Below are 26,586 nucleotides of genomic sequence, written 5' to 3'. Positions count from 1 at the left end.
TCCCTGTCCCTCTCTCTCCCTGTCCCTCTCTCTCCCTGTCCCTCTCTCTCCCTGTCCCTCTCTCTCCCTGTACCTCTCTCTCCCTGCCCCCTCTCTCTCCCTGTCCCTCTCTCTCCCTGCCCCCTCTCTCTCCCTGCCCCCTCTCTCTCCCTGCCCCCTCTCTCTCCCTGCCCCCTCTCTCTCCCTGCCCCCTCTCCCCCTTCTCCTCTCCTCCTCCTCTCCCCTCCCCACTCTTCCTCTGAAACTAGGAATGTTTCAGGTTTATAGTAATTTTAATGATGGTGAGTCCAGGAAAATTTACAGGATTTAAGAAAGTAGCTATACTTTTATTCACTTCTCTTATGTCTAAATATTAAGCATACTTGCTCAAGGTATTTGAGTTTTTGGAGACACAGGGAAGGCTTTGCTTCCAATCATGGAACTGTAGAGTGATGATTTAGTTCCCTTTGATCCCATTGCATCCCAAGACTTGGGAGATGCACAATCCTAGTTGATTGGGTGGGAATCAAACACTTTGCACCATGGATAAAGATTTATTTTTGTGGACTGTGAATATGGATTTATTTTTGTGGACTACAAGACTGTTAGCATTCTATCTCTTGTCTACCCCCACACTCTTTACTAATATTACACTGAATAAAAATTATGGCCCTGCCCCCAAAGAACCACATAATATGGGTTAAAGTTGGGGCAGATGTGTATTAATGTCTGTTTAATGCTTATTTAGAAATACTTTATTTAAGTACTTGAATTTATATTCCAGTGATTATTTTCTTTTTTAAAATATGTTTTATTGATTTTTCACAGGGAGAGGGATAGAGAATTAGAAACATCGATGAGAGAGAAACATCGATCAGCTGTCTCCTACACCCCCCTCCCCCACTGGGGATGTGCCCGCAACCAAGGTACATGCCCTTGACCGGAATCAAACCTGGGACCCTTCAGTTCGCAGGCCGACGCTCTATCCACTGAGCCAAACCGGTTAGGGCGTGATTATTTTCTTATAGTGATTTTGAAATTTATAGTGATTTTGAAATAATTATTATATTGCTAAGGAAAAAGGGACATTTAAGAGCTAAGTCAGTTTTATCACTTTGAAATCTCCATGCCAGCATCCCTGACTGTTATCATACTGTCTATTGCCTGCCTTGCTTCTTCCACCCAGCCTTTTTTATTGCATTTATTGGAGTGACACTGGTTAACAAAATTATATAGGATTCAAGGATATAATTCTATAATATATCATCTGTATATTGTGTTGTGTTCATCACTCCAAACAAGTCTCCTTCCATATCTTTTATTTCCGCTATCCCCTTTCCTACCTCTCCCAAGAAAAATATTTGCCAGTGAAAAAGTTTTCCTATTGATTTTAAAATCCTTGGATCTTATCTTTCCACTAGAGGCCCAGTGCATGTATTTGTGGACGGGTGAGGTCCCTCGGCCTGGCCAGCGATCGAGGCCTATCAGGATAGCTGACTGGCAGGGGGGAAGGACGGTGGGAGGTTGGCCGGCTGGGGGGGAGGGGTTGCAGGAGTTTGGCCAGCCAGCTGGGGGGGAGGGGCTGCGGGTTGGCTGTGGGAGTGCACTGACCACCAGGGGGCAGCTTCTGTGTTGAGTGGCTGGTTGACTGGTCATTCTGGTCATTTGGTTGTAATGGTCGCTTAGGCTTTTATATATATATAGATGTTTTTCATCTTTGTTAATTTTCACACAGATTTGCTAGTGGGCTTGGATTAAGATCTTCAAATCATGAAGTGATAAAGCCAATATAATACAAATCCCACAAGAGTCAATGATGACAGATAAATGTCAGGTTTGTGCTAGAAACAAGAAAATAAATCCAATGAGACAATTATTGGGAAGAAATTGGATTTTTCAAAGGTAAAAGGACTGATTAAAAAAAATGGTTTTCTCTGCTGTAATTGTACATTGAAACGTATGTGAAGGACATAATACTTAAATGCATTTCTTAGTTCAACACAGAATTTTTTTCTTTACCGTGAAAGAAACCTTTCATCTTTAAAATACACTCCATTTACTTATTCTATTACACAAATAATCTCATAGTTTCTTTCAACCAAGATTGAATTCTGACCCTATAAAAATTGTCCTGGTAAACGCCTATAAAAGAACAAAGCACTGAGAAGTTTAACATCTTGATGAACTAACAGTACAAACTGGCTGATGAGAGTGTAGACCTCAGTGTGCTTTGGAGAAGAAATAAATTGCACTGCTCATAGGGTTGCAGTATCACATGCTGTGCAGCGCGGCTGGGGTCAGAAAGATGCGGTGGTCATAATGAAAAAAATTTATTATGCATGAGTCAATTCCCTTATGTTGTGTCTGGAAGATGTTGTGCTTGGCAGTAGGGGACTAGTGGGAATAGAGTTTTAAGTTCTTTCCTGTAACCTTAAAATAAATCAAAGTTGAACATGATGGTCTCACATAGCAGAACTCCTTTTTTTTTTTTTTTTTTTTTTTGGTTATTCCTCACTGGAAGATATTTTTTCCATTGACTTTTTTTTAGAGAGTGGAAGGAAGGGAGGGAGGGGGCGAGAGCAAGAAACATTGATGTGAGAGAGATTGGTTGCCTCCCGCACATGCCCTGACCAAGGTTGGAAACAAACCGACAACCGAAGTATGTGTCCTTGACCAAGAAATGAGCCCATGACCCTTTGGTGTGTGCCTACACCCTAACCATTGAGCCATGCTGGCCAGGGCTCCTTTAACTCTTGTAAGACACCAATTGGGGTCTTTCTGGCTCGTCTAAATTAATGGACAGGCATGCCAAACCAACTGAGGGAAAAGCTTTCCAGAATCATCACGACTCCTTTATAGCCTGATCTATTCTGGGGTCCCTAGCGGTCTGCTTTTAGGAATGGTATAAAAATGTTTTCAGTTGCCTAGAACTTGGGGATAATTTATGATTAAGTAGTTTGGGATAGTCATATGTTTATGATGGTTTATTTGAAGATGAAGCTTCTTGCGGGCGAGGATGGTGTTTCATGTTTTGACACTGAATTGTGTGCCTTTCATAAAACATGGTGGATTTTCCTGGCTTTGAGTGTTTGCCTAAATCTTATTGGGAAGTTCTTCTACCCATTTCTGTCTGTCAATCCCTACTGGAGGCTTAAAAGCTACATCCTTCAGAGCCTTTTCTGATCTAACCCTCCTCTCCAGTTAGGGGGATCTCTCACCTTAAAAACCCAGTACTTCCTTTTGCATCCTTTTCTTACAACACAGAACATACTGCCCGGCATTAGGGTAATTTGTGCACATACCTGCTTCTTGATAACATTTCGAACAATTAACTCACTCATTTCTTCTCCTTATTTGCTTCCTCTCCCATCTCCCATTTAAGCAGCAAGACTGTCAACTAAGCCTTCCCTCCAGGGAAGATGTGACAGAAGGGAAAGCACATACAAAGGGCTCCTCTGACTTGGGTTTCTAGAATATTAAGCTCTCAGGGGAATGGAGTGAATTTCAAGAGTTTAGCCAAAATATTAAAAGGGCTGAGAAAGGAGAGATTCCCCCTCTTAATTACTAGCAAAATTCTACTTGGGGTTCAGGGGAGAAAAAAGCAGAGAGGAAGTGATGCGGCCGGGGGGGGGGGGCACGGAGGACAGAATTCGGTGGGTCACAAGGGACTCTGCTTCCAGGATTGGGTCCCTGGGGTTAGAGAGGCAAAGATTCGCAGGTGGGTGGATACATGTGTGGAGATTTCAGGATGTGGAGCGACCCAAAAGGAGACCCCTTCTTTTCTCAAGTAGGAATCGATAGTTGGCAGTAGGGAGTGAGTTTTAAGTTATTTTTCTATGACCTTAAAAATCAAGTAATTGAGACTCTTCACACCTAAAGAGACAAGAGGCAGGGGCATCTCAGTCTGCTATCTGCTTGGATTAAGGCAAGCATGCCAAACTCGCAGCCCGCGGGCTGCATGCGGCCCACAACGAATATTTTTGTGGCCCAGCCCATATAACGGTACGTAAGAAACATTTTAATGTTTCATAATTTAATTTTTACAATATCATGTTATACGTAATTATTAATAACGAACTACAATGTTCACTAATGACTGATTACTATAATCGTGTTGCATTCATTTCCCTTGCACCTTACACGCAGGCGCACCATTTCTTTCCACTAATACAAGCAGTGAATATTTTAGCAGCCGATTGCCACGTCATTAGTCTTGGACTGACTTGTTTGGTGTGTGCAACAGGAAATATTTCACTTTCAGAGAAGAAGAAAAATAGATTTATTTGCCTTATGCTTATTAATTTGTGCAGTTATTCAGTGTCTGGTAAGTTAATGTTCAAAAAATATTAATTTTTATGTTCTATTTTATGTTAAAGATTACTCATTTATTTCAGCCCTTTGTTTTCAGCACATTCTATCGAAATAAACCTATGTTTCTATGAAAATTGAAGCTTTTGTTTTTTTGCAGCCCTCATAAATTTAAACCTTGTTTATTGGGCCCTTGTTTATTAGCCTTTGAGTTTGATATGCTAGGATTAAAGATTAAGGAGAAGGTGGCATGATGGGTGACTCAGAGGACACAAGGCAGTGAAAACCAGGCTGCTTATTTCTGTCCTCTTGTTTTGACGCCTTTGCATTTTGTGACCTTTTAAGAACATAGATGCAAGTTCAGATAAAAGGCTGGATGTGGCCAGATAGTGGGTTAAAAGTAAAGTTGCACCATCCTATTTGGAATGGGCAGAATAACTTCTTTTCGTTTTAAAAAAATAATGAATGTATTTTGGGGACTTTTTGCTTTTTATGAACTAAATTTCATGTCTTATCTACTTTTAAAAATGATCAACATTAGGATATGCCAAAAAAAGGTAGGTTATGCCAGATTTTCTTCTAGGTATTTCTTGAATGTTAACTAATTTTTTTTTATCATTCCACCATGAAAATAAACTATTATTGCCTCATCTCATTTTTAAATAGAGGGGGAAACTGAGGCAGAGGATGATTATGGGAACTGCCCAGATACTTTAAGTGACAAATGATAGAACTTGAACCCCGGTGTGTCTCTGGTAGCTGCCCTTTACCATTGCTCTTGCCTACCTGTCACACCTCAGTTTTCATAAGGGCAGGGCTATGTTTTATCTACTGTTGCTTCATCTGGAGTCCTGTTACACTGTTTTGCTAAACATCTATTGAAATTAATCTATTAAAATCTGTAGTCCAAGTAGACAGTGCATACTAAATGAAAACATAAACAAAAAGTTCCAGAAACTTGGGAGAGTGCCCAAGCCCACTGAGGAAGTGTCCTCCTGTTTTCTTGATCATAAGCCACTTGCCGCTGCCAGAGAGCTCTGCAGTGAGAGCCTCCAGAACTAAGTGCACTAAATGTGGAACAAAGAATGTTTTTCTTATAGGACCCCCGCCCCCGCCTTTTTTCGGTGGAAAGCTATTTTGTGGTGCCATTAGATGTGAGCTAGAGCTGTAAGTGAAAGTTCACAAAGCAGTAAATACCACAGTGTGGAGGTGGTTCTCATATGTATTATTTACCCTGCTCTTCTCCCGTCAGATTTAATTGCATTGAAAACAATTGAACACTACCTGTTCTTTCCTCTTTCTCTAGTGTTTATCCAATTAAACTTCCTGCATTAAACCCTAAATCCACCAGAGACAAACTTTTTGAGGATTTTTGGATATACTATATTTGTTTTGTTACCTTGTATGTAATAATGTCTTCTCTGATTCTCTTTGTCCTTACTCATAATCAAATCATCCTACAGTGTTCAATCATACAATCTATGCTAAGTTGCCATCTCATCCATGTAGATTTTTTATTCCCTCTTCCATGCTAACAGTGGGCTTTATTTTTTTCTGTGTTGCTAACTTATAACATTGCATTTAATAAGTACATTCATTTCATCATCATTTATTTATTTATATTCCTCCCCACCCCCAGATATTTTAGTTGTGGTCTGATTTAAGGCTAGGTTTTTTAAAAAAAAATATAATAAAGGCCATATATGACAAACCCACAGCTAATATCATACCCAAATGGTGAAAATTTTGAAAGCTTTTCCAAAAGATCGGGAACAGGACAAGAATGTCCACTCTCACTACTTTCATTCGACATAGTTAGAAGTCCTAGCAATAGCAATTAGGAAAATAAATAAATAACAGATCCATATTGGAAAGGAAGAAGTAAAACTGTCACTATTTGCAGATGACATTATACTATATATGAAAAATCCTAAAGACTCCACCAAAAATCTTTATAATAAATGAATTCAGTAAAGTTTCAGGATACAAAATTAATATATAAGTATCTTTTATTTCTATACACTGACAACTACATATAATAAAGATAAATTAATAAAATAATCTCATTTATAACTGCATAAAAAAATAAAATACCTAGGAAGAAATTTAATAAGTATCCAAATGGTTATGACTGTGATTTCCTCTTACTAAGAAGTACTCTGAAAGTTGATGTTTCTTCACAGGTGTTTCTTACTGAAAGAAAATGAGAATACCAACAAAACTATCTGTAAACAACACTAGTTTCTCCTTTTTTTGGTATGTTACAGAAGAGATGAAAGGGAAGTTCTACTCTGGTTCTTTAAATATAGAATTGAAGAAGGGTCTCATAGAAAGAAGTCTACCAGTAAGCAGAAATAAAAAAGTTTGGCTATGAAAGGCAGTAAGGGCAGCTCTATATCCATACATTACTGAATATTGTAGCCCTCCTCCACACTTGAATGTCTTTGCGATACATTCCTGCCTTGCTCTACCATTGCCTAAATTCATCAAAACAAATCTATAGGAGAATCAGCCAAAGGGAAATCTCCACCTCTCTAGCATTGCTCTGACAGGGAATGCAATAAAAATACCCTATTTTATCAGAACAGTGGTCCACCTGCTTTAATAATCATTTATTCACTCTGTTAGAATATGCCTAGGAATACTTAAAAGTGTATCTGCTTGTCTTATTGTCTGTTTTACAAGACGCCACATAGGCACTCACAGGCACAGTGTTCTGTGTCACCCAGGCAAGCATGGCCCTAAAAACGGTCTGTAGCATGTGCATAATATGCCTTTTAAGTATGCTCAGCCATCCTGTAATATTCCCAGAGGCAGATAAAAAGCAGGTAGGATTTTAGATGGCTGAGCATGAGTATGTATGGGTGAATACAACTGTTGTAACCTTTATACCTAATGAGGCATGGTCAGCCTTTTCTGAATCCCTTGGATGATTTATGGACTGTTTCTAGTATCATCATCACTCTCTTCTTTGGCCTTTTGTTTATGTCCCTCTTAGTGACTAATTAATGCAGAGTCACAGTTTTTTCTTTTACTTAGTGCAAATTAATACCATTAATCAGTGTTCAACACATCAGTATACTTTAACAAGTAGTATGTCTGCTATGTGTCAGGCACATGTTGGGAACTGAGGATTCTAGGATGAGTAACACTCCCTGCCAATGAGCTGAAGCTCCAATGAGGAAGTGGAAGAGCAATCAATGGCTTATTGATAAAAGGGTGCCTAGGGAGTTTTGGGGAGCACAGAGGAGGACCACTTCACCACACTGCTAGGACAGAGCAATGTTTCCAAAGGAGATGACTAAATCGAATCCTGCAAAAGAAGGAAGAGTTAGTGAGATGGGGTGGGGGAGGGAGGGAGGGAGGGAGGGAGGGAGGGGGGGGAAGAGAGATAGAGATAGATAGAGAGAGAGAGAGAGAGAGAGAGAGAGAGAGAGAGAGGAGAACATCATGCTTGAGGAATTAGAAGAATTTCTGGATTGCTGGTGCAGATAGAGTATAAGGATAGTAACAAGGCATGAGGGTAGAGAGGTTGACAAAAATCTGCTAGGAAGAACTTTGTGTCCATGTAATAAATTTGGACTTGAAGAATTTTAAAGATAAGAGACATAAGTTTATTTTATTTTTTTGGTTACAGCTTTATTGAAGTATACTGGGTGGGGCAAAAGTAGGTTTACAGTTCATATGGAAAATAATACAGTAGTTAAATAATAATATAACTGTTTCCTGTACTCATAACTGTAAACTTATTTTTGCCCCACTCTGTACTCTACAATGCACACATTCAAAATATACACTCTTGATACAGTTTTGCATGCATACACATGCGCACACACACACCTGTGAAACCATCACAGTTATCAAGGTTATTCTTTGCATTTTAGATTGATCTAGCAGAAATATGAAAAGTGGATTGGAGAAAGGTATTACTGGAGTCAGGGATGGCACTATGAGGCTGTTTTCGGATAATGAAGTAGTGGCACTGAGGCTGGAGATATGTGCTGAAAGATACTAAAGCGGAATTGACTGGGTAATTTATTGGTTCACCTGGATAGGAAGGAGAAAGAATCAAGGTGGGACTCTATGTGTTGGTCCACTGAGCAAATGGTGTAATTCTTGTGGGATTGGGATTGCAAAAAGAAGAGGAGATGAGCTTGGCTTTGGACATGTGTCTTGGAAGTTTGAGCAGGAGTCTTGGAAAATTAACATAACAGGAAGAGAAAGAAAGGGCTCAGCAAATGTACAGAGTGAAAGGAATATAGATACTGAGAAGGAGTGGGTAAAGAAGTTGAGAAGTTGGTAGACAGCCAGGAAAATGTGAATGCATGGATTTAATGCACAGATAACATCATAGTATTGCACTTATATCAGTATTCCCTTAATCGGATACATTGTGATTTTATTGCCTACTCTATTCTGTATGGTTCTTTGCTCTCTTATGGTTTTGTGTGTCAATCATGGTTATTTATTGCACAACTTACCCCTTTCTCTGACAGGTAGGTTGCCAAGGGATGCCAGTAAAAGCAAAATCCTAATTTATTATTAAACATTTAAATTATCTGACTTTACTCCTTTAGGCTTCTAATATATGTAGAAGCATTGATTTTTAAATCTTGCGTTTCTCATTATAGGTGACCATTTGCTTTGGCTTCTTCGTAAGGGTGTTCCATTTATTTCAGCTAACTCATTTATGTCAGAGAACCCATTACATTAAAAAATTTATTTTAAGGAAGAGCCACTAAAATTTAGTTCCTGAGGTCAGTGTCTCTTTATTTCAGGTAAATCCTATTCTTTTATTAGAGATTTTCCCCAAATTTGATCAATTTCTAGTACACCTTTATTTAAGCAGGTTTGCTGGGAAAGTTCTATTTTTAAAACTTGTTTTTTTTTAAATTTATTTTTCCAATTACAGTTTACATTCAATATTATTTTGTATTAATTTCAGATGTACATCATAGTGATTAAATAATCATATACTTTATAAACTGTTCCCCCTGATATTTCCAGGACCTACCCGGTACCATTCATAATTATTACAATATTATCAACTATATTCCCTATGCTGTACTTTACATCCTCATCACTATTTTGTAGCTACCAATCTGTACTTCTCAATCACTTCACTTTTTTCACCCAGTCTCCCAACCCCCTTCCTTGCTGGCAACCTTTAGTCTGATTCTCTGTATCTGTGAATCTATTTGTATTTTGTTTGTTTGTTTATATTCTTCAGATTCCACACATAAGTGAAATCATATGGCATTTGTCTTTCTCTGAGTGACTTGGCATAATAGCCTCTAGGTCCATCGATGCTGTCAAAAATAGTAAGATTTCTTTTATTTATTTTTTTAAAATATATTTTATTGATTTTTTACAGAGAGGAAGAGAGAGGGATAGAGAGTTAGAAACATCGATGAGAGAGAAACATCGATCAGCTGCCTCTTGCACACCCCCTACTGGGGATGTGCCCGCAACCAAGGTACATGCCCTTGACCGGAATCGAACCTGGGACCCTTCAGTCTGCAGGCCGACGCTCTATCCACTGAACCAAACCGGTTTCGGAAAAAAATAGTAAGATTTCTTTTATGGCCCAGTAATATCCCATGGTATGTATGTCCTACTGCTTTTTTTATCCACTTACCAATTGATGGGCATGTGTGTTGCTTCTATAACTTGGCTATTGTAAATGATGCTGCAGTGAACACAGGGGAGAAAGTTTCTATTTTCTTGGCAACTCCTTGTCTCGGTGATTGAAGAGATGGTGGTGTTTCAGTAGTTCTTTATCCTCATAAATTGATGAAAACTGAAGTTTGACTAGGAGGAAACTCCACTTATGTGTCAGGCTAACACATTCGGACTTTATCTTGAAAGAATTTAAGTACGATAGGAATATGAATAAATTTACTTTTTAGATAGATTGATCTACTAACATCATACACCCTGATTTATTTTCACTTTACAGGGGTTTGGTCATGGAACATCATTGCATTGCTAAGGTTTGCCAAGGTGACTGTTTGCCTCAACATAATGATACCATTTGAGGACTCCCCCCCCCCCCCCCAGCTTTTCTGCAAAAGACTTGCTTATTCCAAAGTGTTTCTCTCATCAGCCTGCCTTAATTTTATCCCTTTCTGGCTCATATTTTTTGCTTTTCACTATGTAGGTGGTATTACATACCATAGTGATGCCTACCTATAATAGGCATTAAACAAAGGCCTATTGAATGAATGAATGATTTCTTCCTGTCTCTGTATACTCTAGGACACCAGAGTGACATAAGTGGTTCTCCTAAAGAATTTTTTCTTTCTATACTGTAAAGTGTTTTAAAATTTAGCCCAAATTTGAAATAGATAAGAATTCATAAACTGGCACAATTAGTGAAGTTTTATAACTAAAATTATACAAATAGTGCTCAGAGGTGAACATGTGGGTTATTTTCTTGAAAAATGTGTTGTATCCCATACTCTTTTACTTGTACATGGTTACATTAGCATGTTTTTCACCCTTGGTTTTAATAGCCTTTGTACTTTCTAGGTCACTGTCGCTAACTTTAGTAAACTACTTTGGAAAAATTACATTTTCACCTTTTGCCCTCACCAAATTGATGATACTGAATTTTAAATCGGGTATTATACATCGTCTGCAGGAGGAGTTGTGCCAAATATTAATTCTTAAATTGAAAGAACTCTTCTTTTCAAGAAGGAATGGTTTTCATATGGTAATCAGTCCAGTTCTAAACAATCAGAAAGCAATGGTTTGCTTATAATTGCCTGCTTCATGAATATTCATAACTAGTATTATACTCATTTAGTATTTTGTTCTCTAGGTGATCTAGAATAACATTTACCATGTCCCATTGGCAAGTAAGTTACCTTATCAAACAAGGACACTTTTCTATTCAGGATTGAAATTCAGCGAGTGACATCTGATCCAGTTTCCAAGTTTACTGTAATTCTCTTTTTTTCTAAATGAAGATCATATAATAACCTTTGCTGTTACATAAATGATTAACCCCGCTCTCTTTCAACTCTTGAAAATGCTTCTCAACAATCTAATATGAAATCAGACATGTTTTAACCTAAGTTTCCTCCCCTCCTTCCCATGAGAGACAAACAAAAAGAAAATGCAGTTAAAAACGAGAATTGCTTGTTCTTTGATGAATCTGTATTTGCCTCTCTCTAACTTCATTATTTGAAGTAATTTTTAAGTGTCCTGGGAGGAGACTCAAGATTTGAGCAGAATTTAAAATGATTCCTTTTATTCAATTTCAAGGCAAAAGGAGAGGATATTTTTGAAGTTGCAGAAGCAAAAGACTCAAGCACACATAAATCTTATGAATTATAATGATTGATTAAATTTGCCTCAGTCATATAACTTTGGTTCTATTTCAAAGTAAAGGAAATTATGTTCATATCATCGACAACCCAAGGTTTTTTTATAAAGCTCACGGAAAAAGGAAGGCTGGGTAAAAAATGCAATAAGTACACACTTCAAAATATGTGTGTGCATGTGCACTGCTTGTATATGTACAACAATTTTCAATAAATTGTGCATGTGTGTGCCTTAACTTTTCCCTTTCAATATTAGTTTACAGACCTTTAATTAACAAGGAATTTTTAATGTTATGAAAAAGAATTTGAACCTCATTTCACTTTTAGTAATACTATAATTAATACTTTAACTATAGTATTACTTTTAATATCCATTAACTGAGAAGATACATAATAATGGTGAACTATTAGTTGCATTCATATAATGTGTCTGAACAACTTAAGCCACTTAATATTCAACTCTAATATACTAATTTTTCATTTGTGAATACTGAGGTAGAGAGGATCGTAACTTGCTCAAGGCCACACAGTAAGCAATCTATTTCCCTATTTCTGTATTCTATACTGCCAGTATAGTATAAATTTGGTAGCATTTAATTTTAATTTGTATTAATTGCTAAGGTAGTTCATATTATAAGTAAAGTACATTCATATATGCGAGAAATGATTTATATGGTGCATTTACTGATGATGCTTAATGTGCCTATGTTTTATAGTATATCTTTGTCTCATGTTTTAACTCATACTGACTGACTCTGAATGGAATCTGCCATAGGGTCAAATATGTTTCCTACCCTGTGTTAATATCTTTTAGTACAAACTGTTATTTGGCTAGGAATCTGCATGTCCAAACAGAATTAGCTTCCTAGTTCTACCACAAATGTGAAATGAGTAAATTTTTCTTCACTATTGTCTCCAAATTGTTTTCTTTCTTCTTCAGCACCTCTTTGAGGGGCATCCATTAGCTTTCTGTAATCAAAATCTTAAAAGCTGTAACTTTATAATTACTTTTAAATGATAGTAAATATTATTACTTTCCACCATGGAGATTTTCATTTTCATAAAAAAAACGAAAGAGTGAAAGGAATGTAGCTTTTTAGACAAGATGTCAATTTTGAGATAACATCTTTCTTCAAACCAACCTTTCTCTCTCTTTCCTTCCTTCCCTGCTTTCCTCTTCCTCCCATCCCCTCCCTTATTTACTTCTTTCTCTACAAACAAGTGGAATGTCACTATTTCCCTGACACCAGGCCTCATAGACTACGATTCACCTTGACATCAGGGAAATTCAAATCTAATTAGGACGAACTCAATCCATAGTCTGACCTCCTAGGCCAGTGGTCGGCAAACTCATTAGCCAACAGAGCCAAATATCAACAGTACAACGATTGAAATTCCTTTTGAGAGCCAAATCTTTTAAACTTAAACTTCTTCTAACGTCACTTCTTCAAAATAGACTTGCCCAGGCCTTGGTATTTTGTGGAAGAGCCACACTCAAGGGGCCAAAGAGCCGCATGTGGCTCGCGAGCCGCAGTTTGCCGACCACGGTCCTAGGCCAATCTGTAATGAAATCGTTTGAGATGCTAAAAGTAAGAAAGGTACCTTTCTTATCCCATTCACAGTTCAGGTAGGCAACCGAAATGTGTTCAACTGTGGTAGGCAGACATCTTCCAGATTTTGATAGTGTGTCAAGTGCTAAATGCTAAGGCTGTAGGCAGGCGAGGTTCTGGCTCAAAAGGCGATACGAGGTATTCTGTCTCCTGTGTCAAGAAGAATACTTTTTAGGCTCTGGGGAAGATATAAATGATAGTAACAGAGCTGACCTCTCACAAGGTGTCAGTTGACGAAAACTGTCAAGTACTTAGAGGTGATTAATGATGACGTTTAAGGAAGTCTGCTGCTAAGTGTAAAAATAAAATGAAGTGTGAATGCTAACTGGGAATTGGGGCTATGATAACATTTTAAATATCCAGAAAAATGCATCTCAAGTTAAGTCACTGGAAAAATGTTCACTAAGCAAATTCTAACATGCAGCTATAGACTTTAGGAAGATGAAGGACCTTATTGATCTTGACACAATGCCATCTTGCAGGGATTCTAAATATTTCAGGTAGATCAGTAAGAGATCCCTGCTGGCAAAGTTATACTATTTTAGAAATGATAACCTGACAAAGAATAAAAAAAGGATGTATTTTAAGTTCACATTTGATCAGAACAAATAACTTTCCAATGTAAATGGAAAGCAATTGGATACAAGTCAAAGTTAATTTTCTACACACACACACACACACACACACACACACCCATAAATTCTAGTAACCTTTCTACCTATTTCACACATATGCCACTTTATAACTGGAAGGTATAAAATTATTCTTAAAAACAAACTAGTGTAGTCTTCGATGGTTAATTTTAGGTTAACTTGGCTGGGCCTTGGTGCCCAGATATTTGGTCAAACACTATTCTGGATGTTTTTGAGTGGTGTGTGTGTGGTGTGTGTGTGTGTGTGTGTGTGTGTGTGTGTGTGTGTGTGTGTAGATGAGATTAATATTTAAATCAGTGGACTTTAAGTAGAGCAGATTGCCTTCCATAATGGTGGTGAACCTCATTCAATTAAAGGGCTGAATAGGACAAATACTGACCTCCCTTGAGCAAGAAAAGAAGGAATTCTGCCAGCATATGGCTTTGGTTTAAATACAGCATTGGCTCCTCCTGATTCTCTAACCTGTTGGCCCGCACTGCAGAGTTTGGTCATGTCAGCCTCCATAATTGCATGAGCCAATTCCTTAAAATAAACCCCTCTCTCTTTATACACATCCTATTGGTTCTATTTCTCTAGAGAACCCCAATTAATACAAAGAGATATTTCCATATTTCTCTTGCTTAAGAATCTATCTTATACAAATACCTGTCTTAATTCCAAAGTGACTATTGGTTTATAGTTTTAGCACATTATTTTTTGAGCACCCATTTTAATAACAGCGAATGCTAACTGTCTTAATTTAGTTTTATGATCTGTAGTAACTTAAATTCTTAGTAATAGTTAACACATACCTTTCTCCTATGCTTATTTTTACATAAGTATAGATTTTCATCTATTTTTGTTTTTACAATTAAATACACAGTTACTCGTTATGCTGAAAGTTTTGTGAACAGAAAGCATAGAAAAGCACAATGGATAAGGCTGTTGCAAGATTTTTCAGTCTTACATGAAAAGAGACGATGCCTTTCCATGATGCTGCTCTTCTACCTTCCCAGTGTGAGCACCTTGAACTTTGCTACCCCTTCCTCTGTAGCTCATATTTCTATGTGGCGCTCTCTAAGCCCCAGGGGGACCTCAGACTAGTGAGACTTACTGTACCCCTTTGTCTGAGTGTGCACTCACAACAGGGGCACAGCTGCCCCTAAAAGGCTTATAGTGATGCAGAAAATGACAGCATGTTCTTTGAAAAGGTCTCTTTGGCCCACTGTATAGCATGTTCCTTTTGTCTCTAATTTTTTTTTTAACCCCATTCTAAATCCTTCTAAGAACCTTCTATACAATTACCAGAAAATTTACCCGAAGATCAACTCAATAAATGGTGTTTAGTGGTGGGTGATACACAGTATATGTATTAATTCCTTTGGAAATGAAATCTCTGCTTGGTTGTGATATCTACTGGAGAAGCATATACTGAATGAGAGTGCTTTGTTTTTTAGCATAATTTTAGATCTATGAAGTTAAGATGGTCAGTTCTCAGAAACACCTCGAGTCCTTGGGCCTTAAGATATTTTGGCTTTAAAAATAAGTATTACACTTAAAAGTACATTTACCATTTTCAGTCTGTGAGCTGATAAAACTTCTCAAAAACTGAAGTGTGGTATCTTTCTTTGGAATTAAATTAACATTAATGAAGTTTCTGTTTGTAGTTTTTTAGGGTAACGTTCAAAGACCCCTTAGAAATTTGTTTTTTTTTCTGGTTCCTTAACAACTAAACTCTGCTCTAGGACAGAGCCAGTGGTTTTTAATTGGGCCAGACCTGCAAGCTGACCCTGGTGGTGGCCTTGACAATTCCAGCAGTGACCAGACTGCTTGGATGAGGGGTTGGGTGAGGCCATACTGCAATTTTAAGGCACCCTCAGAGCCTAGTATTTAGGTTGTTACACTAAACAGACCTGAGTAACAAGATCATTTCTAAGTGCCTGTGTTTTATATTTCATTTATTTCTTCATTCACTATAGGGATATAGCGTGAAGAGATAAATGAAGTACTGTGACAGGCTATGCACTTGTCACCGTGTGTCCATCGCCTGCCTTTTTGCTTTGAGTGGTTGTGGGTGAGGCAGGTCGGGGAGCATTGCATGCTTCCCCGAGTCGCTGTTTCATCAGCCAGGCCCGACTGCGATTGGTTCTAAAGTATCCGGACAGGCTTTATGGAGATTTAAGGTGATGGTTCCTAGTTCTGTAGTTTATTCACCTTGAAAGCTATCAACATTTTTATCTAGGGTTTGACTTACTAAAATTTTTTGTTTGGGGCTTTTGAAGCAAAATTCATGAGTTTTTAATTCCTGTGAATGCCTGAATTCAGGGACCTCCAGGAGGAATGCTCGTCAGTATAAATCACACTCTGCTGGGAATTCTCAGGAATAAAAAGAAAGCAGAGGGAGGTCTCCTTTGGGTCCTCCAAGAATGAGTTGGCATCTCGTCTGGAGGCATTTTAATAAGGAGCTGTTGGTGGAATCTTGGCTCTGTTACTCGCTAGCTCTGTGACCTTGGGCAAAAGTTTTAACTTTTCTATGTCTCAAATTATTATCCGTAAAAGGGGGATAATACTAACATTCATCTCACATAGCTGTTGGCAGATTATGTGCATGAATTTGTAACTCACACGCTAGCGCAGTACTTAGATGTTCGATAACTTAAAAGAACTCTTTGCCGGCATTTCTGTAGCTGCCGTAGAGGGCTCGGCAAGGACATCGCGAGCCGGCCCCCAGTGGCCTTGCTGAGAGAAAGCAAGCCTGCACGTTCTTGCACTAAATGAGATGTGTGTTGATTTTATTACTTCTATACCTGAAAATGACTTTGTTTCAGAAGCTTCCATCTCACCCTCAAGCTAAATCACTCACTTGCAGTTTAAAATACTGTTTTGTTTTGTTTAATGATTCACCTCAGGATTTCTCCTCAATCAATTCCAAATTCCCATGCCCTCTCAGTGCTTGGCCTCGGTGCAAAAGTGATTTGTGAATCCAGTAGGGCATTGGGGAGAGGTGTCTGACCTCCAGATGGACATCTCTTTCCCATTGTATACTGAGCCCCGTCCCAATAGCCTTGGCCCTGGGGAGGGAGCTTGTGGTTGTGTATGGTGGTTGCTCTTGGGGAACGTCTCCCTGCCGATAAGGCTTCAGCACTCACAGGAACTGCTTATCTTCTGTCTGATGCTCAGCCATATTCTCTGTCTGTTCCCAGCCTTCGTCTGTACACCCCACGTTGTCTGCTGTGGAATCCCTTCAACTTGCCTCACAGCAATTCCCTGGCAGGCTCTCCAGGAGCTGCTGTTGCTGCCGCCACTGGTACTCCCCGGTAGCCCCATGGTTTGGGGCCCAGAGTGTATAGCAGCATCTCTCCCCTTAGTGTGTCAAGAGAGAGACACCTCTGTTCTCTGGATCACCTTAGGTTTCTGAGGGCACAAAGACTCCTTTAAGGACACTCAACTCTTAATTTTGTAATATTTTAAAAAATAATTTACTTTTAAAGTAAATTTCCTTTGTTCTTTTTTTCTCCTTTTCGCTCTAGTCCAAGAAGGGATTGCTTTTATAGCCTTCGTGGTGGAACTCTTTATTTAGATTATGTCAAAACCTCTTTCTTTTTTCTGTGGCCAGCATTTACATACTCGATGCTCGAGTTAAAGGGTTAGGCCAGTGGTTGGCAAACCGCGGCTCGTAAGCCACATGCGGCTATTTGGCCCCTTGAGTGTTCTAACGCCACTTCTTCAAAATAGACTCGCCCAGGCCGAAAACCGACTTCTGCTCACGGGCCACAAAGTTTCAATCACACTCTATGTGTGTGCCCGCATGTGGTATTTTGTGGAAGAGCCACACTCAAGGGGCCAAAGAGCCGCATGTGGCTCGCGAGCCACGGTTTGCCCACCACTGGGTTAGGCTAACTACAGTCTGTGGGCCAGATCTGGTCTGCTGCCTGTTTTTGGAAAGCTTCATTGGAACAGAGCCATGCTTATAATTGATGTTTTATCTATGACTGATTTTGTGCTGCAGTGGCAGAGTTGAATAGTTCTGATAGGAATATTTTAGGTTTTGTGGGTCAGAGGATCTCTATTTGTCACTTTAAGGAAAAATTTGTGGATTTTCCTGTAGGCCTCCAGGTCTGATCTTCCAAGCCAAGAGATTTTGAAATTCATTAAAAATCCATTGACATCTTAAACATTTAATTCTTGAAAATAAGACACCTTGTCTTCATGTGCCTGCTGTGAGTTTTAAAAATTCTTTAGTACTGTAGTTGGCTTCTTTTTTCAGACCATTCAGGGTTTCCCTTGAAGCCATAAGTGCTGCAAATCCAATGGATTGAGAACCACTGACATTAGTATTTTTCATAACAAAGCTACCCAGTTTAGGATCTCAAAATATTGTCTTGCCATCACTCATTCATTTGCTCAATCACTGATTTAGTTATCAGTCATTCATTTACTCAGCACAACATGCCAGGCATTGTGCTAGGTGCTAGGAAGACAAACTCTAACAAAACATAAAATTATTTCTTTGATCTCAAGTAGATCAGAAGCTTTCATAACAGAATTAAAAAATAATTGTGTGACTCATGTATTGGTTTTTCCTTCCCTTCATGCTGTAGGCAGACAACAAGGCTCTTTATAATTGTATCAGGCACACTTTCAAGGTGGAGAGCCAGTTAGTGTAAAGGCAATAATGCTATTGGTCTGGGAGGGAGGGTGGGGGGGACTGAAGCATCTTTAAATGAAGGGAGAAAGCATAGGGTTCAAAATGGGAGTGAGTAGGTCTGCAGCCATGGGCTCTGGAGTCTTGCGGGACCTGAGCAACACCACAATAATGCTTTGCGAGGGCGGAAGATGGTAAAACAGTAGCTATATGGCTCTCCCGGGGAGGAAACTGGGCATCTTTCCCAACTGAACAGATTCCTCTATTCTCTGCACATAGAAGCAAAGCTGAGCGCTGCTTACTTCAAAGAACTTTGAAAAGCTTCGAAAATGAGTATGTCAGTGAAGACTGTGATAGAATGCTGATTGAAGATCTTTCCCCCTTTTCTTCCAGAGCTGCATACTTTTGGTGTGACCCTACAGGGATTTTGTTGTGACCCTGAAGGAGTGCAGGGCAGTAAGAACTGTCTGAGATTAAATTTCCTGCTGTTCTGGTTGGACAGGGACTAGGGTTCAAGTTTAATTTAGTTGAGTGATAAACTAGAAATGAATATTTTGAAAACATCTGAGCATATGGTCTAGGATTTATACCCAGTGAAAGAACACATTCAATTCCATAATGATAATATTTTCATTAAACACCCACCGTGCATTAGACAGAGTCAATGGATTGCAGTTGGTTAAGATGAAGAAGTTACTGATTCATGCCACACGGCAAATAAGGGATTAGGTTGAGATTTTAAACCCCAGTTTGAGTATTGTAAACCCAGAGTGCTTTTCCCCATGACCTCTTTACACCTGGTAGAACTGGGGCTGAGTAAAATTAAAGAAGCGGGAAATTTCCACCAGGGTGTGTCACTGAATTGTTGCAACCAGAGATGATAGAAGATTTAGCATTAAATTAGGTAATTGTTTTTTTCCTAGAGGGTTTCATTCTTCTATTTAACAAATACATTATTGAACTTCTTAATATCTTTTATTGAGGAAGGACAATAGTGAAGACACTGAGGAAAGAAAAATAACTTCTCATCATGATACATGATGAGTTTGGGTTAGAGCCCCAAAATATTTGGTAGAACAAATTTCAGAAAACAGTAATGTATGATTCTATTGCTGGCTGAATGGTATAGCCTGGGGAAGTGGGCTATAATTAGTTCCATTAAATCATGCCCAGATTTGTACAGCTCTGACCTGCATTGAAGAATTTTATAGATCTTGGTTTAGATAAAGTATTATGAATGTTCAAGTGAAAGAGTGAGTGCTTTACAAATAGCTCCAGTTTAGTATGCACCAGTAGAGCTAAGGAAAGCAGAGTTTGTTTGAGGGCAATAATTTCAAGAGCCTTTTGGATGCCATCTTTGGCAATCTACCACTTCTTAAAAAATGAGTGTTTTTCTAGAAAAAAACACACCAATAATTGAAGAGTCTGTGTATTTCATCATACAATATGGCAGTTCAGTTATTTTCATGGGTGAGACAGTTAGTTGTCCAGCCAAAAAAATGACTTGGATTCGTTGTGAGTCCTCACACACTCAGTTCTGAAGTGCCAACTTTCTATAGTATACATGGTCATAAATTCTGGTATTGAACACATGTTTAATCCTTCACATGTCAGAGGGTAGGGATGGTTAAAAGAATAGAACTTTGAATCTTTGATTAAACTTTCAGTCTTTCATTTCAGTTGAGTATTTCAGAATAAAACAACATATATATTTATGGAGATAGAAATTTCTATATACAGATTCAAACTAGAATTTGAACTCCTTATGCCAGGCATTGTTCTAAGTAACATAATAACTATTTCCAGATATCTCATAACTAGACATTTTTAAATTTAGAATTTTAATGTTCAAAGGAAATATTTTGTTCAATATTCTTGTTTTACAGAGGCGAAACTCAGGCCCACTGAATTTAAAATACTTCCTGTCCTGCTCCGGCCAGAAATGGTTGGAGCATCATCCTGAATAACAAGAGTTTGTGGGTTCAATTCCCAGTCAAGGCACATACCTAGGTAAAGGGTCCCATCCGTGTTTGGGGCACATACAATAGGCAACTGATCAATGTTTCTCACATTGGTGTTAATTATGAAAAATGATTGCTTTTTCATAAAGCCCAAAAAGTCTTATACAAATTTGTTTGATTAATTAACAGATACCAGTATAAGCAATGTATTAGGTTTTTTTACAGATTTAGAAATCTATATTATTACAAATTGGACACCCCCCCCCAAAAAAAAAACAAGGCAAAATCATTCTAAATATCCATTAGGATTATGACTCTTAAACACTATTAAAGTTTTTGTTTTGTTTTATTCTTAATACTCTTCTCTAATATATTAGCAGCTTGTGTGAGATCTAAGTGAATATTTTGAAGAAAAATGGATTTGGGATATAATATTTTCAGCTTTTCATAGATTAACACTTTTGTAAGGGACTAGTTGGTTTCACATATCTAAAATTCAATTTCCCCAGGACAAAAAATATATTTGTGTGAATGTTTTATTATTTAGGGTATGTGCTGGCATTCTCTATGTGGGATAAATGCCAACCAGATGGTCTGTGGCAATCTAGCAGAAAGGCAGCTGGACTGTGCTTGCTTTATCTATATGGTTTAGCAGCCATGCAAAAGGCATTTGTTTTCTTTGCACTTTGAAAAGTGAAGACAAATATATTTAAGGTATGGCTCATATACTGCAAACGAACACCCTGAGCTTTAAATTCATTATATAAATAATGACAACGTCTTAGTCATATTTATATGTTTGCTCATGTTGTGTCTTAGCAAGGTTACTTTCACAGGGAACAGACACACAAAAAGAATCCCAAAATCTCAATTATGCCAAATATTTTTCATTTAAAAATATTGCAAAATGGATGATTGGATTCTAGAAGAAAATATTCTTCCTAACTTTGAGGCAGTTTCTCTATATGGATATATATATTTCACACGTTTAATAGTTATTAACTAAAAAGAAGAATTGGAAATTGGCTACTTCAGAGAAATAGTTTTCTGAGTTCTGGGGCAAAAATCATTTTGTTTGTAAATTCATTATGATAGGACTTCCATTAAATTTCAAAATTTGTGAAGACAAAAATTTAAAGGTAACAGTGAAAATTTCTATGGATGCCTAGATTTATCAGGTTCAACCAGGCATATGCTCTTTAGATGAGGGGTTGGGATTTAGGATACGGTATTTAGAGTTTTGGTTCTCATACTGTGGTATGTATCAGAACAACCTGTGATGTGGATCTAAAAAACATAAATAAAACACAGACTCTGAAGCAGTGGGTTTAAAATGCTGGAAATTCTCATTTCTGGCATCCAGCACCTCTAAAGGATCCAATCCTTCTCCTATGAGTTTCTGTTGTTCCTCTCTAAAGGTTCTTCCACAGAGTGGAGTGTGAGTCTGCCCACATGTGCTACCTTAACATACTTTTCTCTTTCTCCCCCTCCTTGGAGAACATAATAACATTTTAAGACAGGAGAATTCTTTCATTTCAAAGAACTTCAGATTTCTGCCTTGAAAAAACAGAGAAAAATATAAGGCAAAAGAATACCAATTAAATGAGGACTCTGGAGAGGGCAAACACAAATCAATTATCTCATTACTTATGTGGTGAATTTAACACTGGGCACCATAATACAAACAAAGATTTCAAGGGATTGTAGAAGCTGGACATTAATGATAAATCATAATACTAGAAATATGCCATGGGTTATGTGCTGTTACAGTTCTTTCCCTTTTTGACGACTTCTTTCCTTTATTTGGAAAAGGCAGCTATAGGAAATAAACTCTGTTCCACTAACCTGCACCTAAAGTTCTCTGTCTTAGAAGCTGAGAGGCAGCGCTATTACTTCATGAAAGTAATTGCTAGAGCAGTGCATTCTAATGATACATCAGATATAGAGATCCTCTAATTTTCTCTTAAGGGTCATTCCCTTGCTTAATTATTAATTGTAGTTAATTTCCAACAATACATATATCATTTTTAAAAATGTTTGCAGTACTTTAGCTGTGATGGTATTTTCTAAAAAATTATATGTATATTCTTATATAAAATTATCTTGTCTGTGACTGGATAAGATGGTTAAGAAGAGCGTGACTTTTAATTACTTCTAATTTGCAATATTCTTGTTGCATATCTATATTATGTAGCTCAAGAGTAAAATTTAAGCACATTTGGTCATTTCAGAAAATTGTAGAGAAAAAATACAGTTCATAAAGAAAAATTAGTTTCATGTTATATCCCGAGACACCACATTAATAAGTGTTATAGTAATACAAAAAAGTGGTTGTAAAATATAGTATACTGCCATATTTTATTAGCATCATTATTTTATAATTGCTTTTATACCTTATAGCCCTTTACCTCTCTCTATATTTTATTTATATTTTAATTTATAGGACTGATAACAATATACTTCTGTTGCATAGTCAACCTAGATACGAAATAATGTTTCAGTCCAGATTATGGCAGATGAACAAATTGAGGCTGAATGATAGTAGGTGACTTGCCCAAGGACATATAGGGACAGTGGAGTTAGGATGAAGAAGCATTTTCATCCTAATCTCTCTCTATATATAAAAGCCTAACCGACCAAACGACTGGTCAGCTGGTCACTGTGATGCACACTGACCACCAGGGGGCAGATGCTCAATGCAGGATCTGCCCTCTGGTGGTTAATGTGCTCCCACAGCAGGAACGCTGCTCAGCTGACCAATGGGCGCCAGACGCAGGGCTCACGGCTGGCTACCGCATCCTGGAGACCACAGCAGAACGGCAGCGAACCTACCAAGTGGCTGTGGCGGCAGGTGCAGTGGGGCCGGGATGAGCAAAAGTGGCAGGCAGGAACGGCAAGTGGTGTTGGACTTCCAGTTTCGGCCTGATCCCTGCAGGCTACGCTGAGGGACCCCACTGGTGCCCGAGTCCGTGCACTGGGCCTCTAGTTTCAAAATAAAAGCCAAGAAGTAAAATGGAATAAACTGTCCATACTTTAGCCTCTTTAGTTTCAAGGTATAGTTTCATTACTTCACAATTGTAGTAAATGCCTCTATCAAGGAGAGGTTATCATAGAACAACAAAGTAATATCTATAATAATAAAAGCATAATATGCTAATTAGACTGGATGTCCTTCTGGACGTCCTTCCAGATGACCTTCCGAATGAAGCTGGGGCTGCGAGGGAAGCCTGGGTCCCAGGTGCCAGAGGGAAGCCAGTGCCAGCAGCCGGGGGAAGGAAGGCCTACTTTTGCACGAATTTCGTGCATCGGGCCTCTAGTATTTCATAAATAAAAAACAATACTACAGACTTTCTAATGAATTGGAAATAAGTGAAAGAATTAGAACCTTATTCTATGATAATGATTCAATTAAATGACAGAGGTAAAAAAATGGAATGATTTTCAGTTTTAAACATTCTCTGCACACCCTAAAATACAAGATATTTGGAAGGAGAAATGGTTTAGAGATGTAGCTTTATAATATTACTATTGATAGATATAATATTACTAATGACATAAAATATAGATGATAAAAATGCAATGAATTTAAATGAGTTTCAGTCATTTGAGGATGTCTACAAGTATTTTATGAAACAAATAATGTACAGCTGATTGGGACCTTCTTTTTCAGATTTCTTTTTCTTCTTTATTTTTATTCTTTGTAATAGAAAGTAAAAAAGCCTGAAGGAGAAAACTTCTATCATTTTTCATCAAAGAAATAACCCTGAGACATTCTCTCCCCACTTATTTTTCTGCCTCTGATCTTTCACAGAGTTTGTGAAAGCAATCTAAATCCACTTTCAGGTCTACCACTAATTGTGACCTTGTTAGGTGTCTTAGTAGTGAGGCCAAAGATTAAGTGGTTGTGAAGACTAGACTCTTATACTATTTTGAATGTTGTTTTGCAGGTCGAGGCTGAATTCTATGGACAGGGTAAAGCTGTACAAACAATCACAGTTTTCTAAACTCTGTTAGCAAAGTCCCAAATGGTTTATAAAGCATTCTAGTATGTGAGCCACCATCAACCAAATTTAAAGAATGAAAATTGGAAAAATGTGCTCTCAAAGAAATTGCCAAGAGTTGTGCTGATCCCACTAAGAAAAACAAAAGAGTTCCCGATAATGGATAAGTAATAATAAGGCAGGTAGGCAGGGAAATTGGTGCTCTGGGCATCCCTTTATTGGGAGAGGTCCTGAAATAATGAAGGATATAAACTACTTGGTGACATTTCACAAACATATGCAAGCCTTCCCAGAACAGGCAGTGAATCTTAAAAATGTGGGCTAGCCAGGACTGAACCAGGTACAAAAGTAAAAAAGCTATGAAGAGCTATTAAAAAACACCTATGTTCTTATAATGCTCCCTCTCCATTATTAGCTGGCGATGACTTAAGGTCAAATAAATGTAAATATCCAGTCTTTTTAGTCTGTGTTTTTTATTGTATAGATAGTACAGTGAGTGACTCATGATGACATTTCACTATGTTCAATGTTTGCTGGTACAACTAATGCGATAGATATAACATTCTACATATAAATTTGTATGATATTTATGCTTCTTTGACATTGATTTCTAGAAGTTTAATTGCTGCTTCAACGGGTTAGTGCATTTTAATTTTTGATGCACATTATAAGATTGCCTATTGAGCCACTGTGTTTTTGATGATAGATCTTCAGTTTTTCTATCATTTTTCAAAATACTGAATTGCTTTCCTGATATGTTGGGAATACCTCATTTCAATTTTTACTTGAATCACAACCTTTCAAATTTAACTTCTTATTAATTCTATTACTCAGTTTTTCCTACATTAAAATATTCAATGTTTTCTTACTCTCTGCAGTCAGAGATTACATAATTAGAACTTAGGTTAGTTTTAAAGAAAAGGGGAGTATCTATTAAGTAGCATGAATAGGAACTAACTCTTGGGATGGACTACCAGTAAATTGTTCTGGGTACTGGTAATTAGGAATAAAATAGAACTTTTCACCAGAACAGTAGAGTTTCAAATTTAGTATGGATTTGGCTGTAGCTTTTATGAAATAAACTGGTGTCATCACTATTTATAAAGGTACACCTTTAAATCATTGAAAAGTAAAAAACTATGTAAACAAATTGCGCTAGGTTTCAACTTCCTCTCTAAGATTCCTCTCTATAACTCTCTAAGATTATGCTTAATATTAAATGGTGAGGCTAAATCTAGAGATTTTTGGGGGAAAATTTGTAAAGAATATTTGATATACCTGAGATATTTTTCGAAGTCCTTGTCTATGTAAAGAGGACTTCAAACACAATGACAGGCTTGTCATCGCCATCACCTGGGTAGTGTACAGTTGTGGTTAGCATTAAATTTATGTTAGCTACCCCCCCTCCATTTATGCCTTTTACAGTAATAATTTCTTTAAGGTAATAATTGTGAGAATTTCAAACAGAGCCTTCTGTTTTCAATATCTACTCTTACCCCCCTGTACTTGAAAGGTAGGCTGGGATAGTCATAATGCCAGAATTTATGGTCTCACTTGTTTTATAACTTCTTTTCTTTCTCTATTATTCTGACTATTCTCCCTTGTTTTTTATCATAACTGAGGAATTTATTGGCCATCTTCATTGTATTGGCCCTTAAATTTGACAGTGAAATTTTTTTAAAGTATAGATATGTTTTCTCACAGTTTCTATGTATGGGTCAGGAATTCATGTGTAGCTTAGTTGGATCCTTCTAACCAGAGTCTATCACGAGGCTGAAATCAAGGTGTCAGCTAAGGCTGTAGTCACCTCAAGGCTCAATTAGATAGAAATCCACTTCCAAGTTCCTTTATGTAACTATTAGCAGGCTGTAGGCCCCTGCTTGATGTTAACTGGAGATATCACTTCCTGGAAACACGGGCCTCTCCAGGGGGCTATTCACAGCATGGCAGCTTGCCCCCCAGAGTGAGGCCTCTAGGGGTAGGTGTGAGCGATGGAAACCACAGTGTTTTTGTACTCTAATCTGAAGTGATATCCCAATTATTTTTGTATAACCTTTTTATTTTGGAATAATTTTATATTTTATAAAAGTTTATAAAGATAATTCTGAGTTCTCCTGTACCC

The sequence above is a fragment of the Cnephaeus nilssonii genome, assembly GCF_951640355.1.
Source record: "Cnephaeus nilssonii genome assembly, chromosome: 2".
NCBI lineage: Eukaryota > Metazoa > Chordata > Mammalia > Chiroptera > Vespertilionidae > Cnephaeus > Cnephaeus nilssonii.
The sequence above is the reverse complement of the archived record's forward strand: the minus strand, read 5'-3'. Positions refer to the sequence as shown.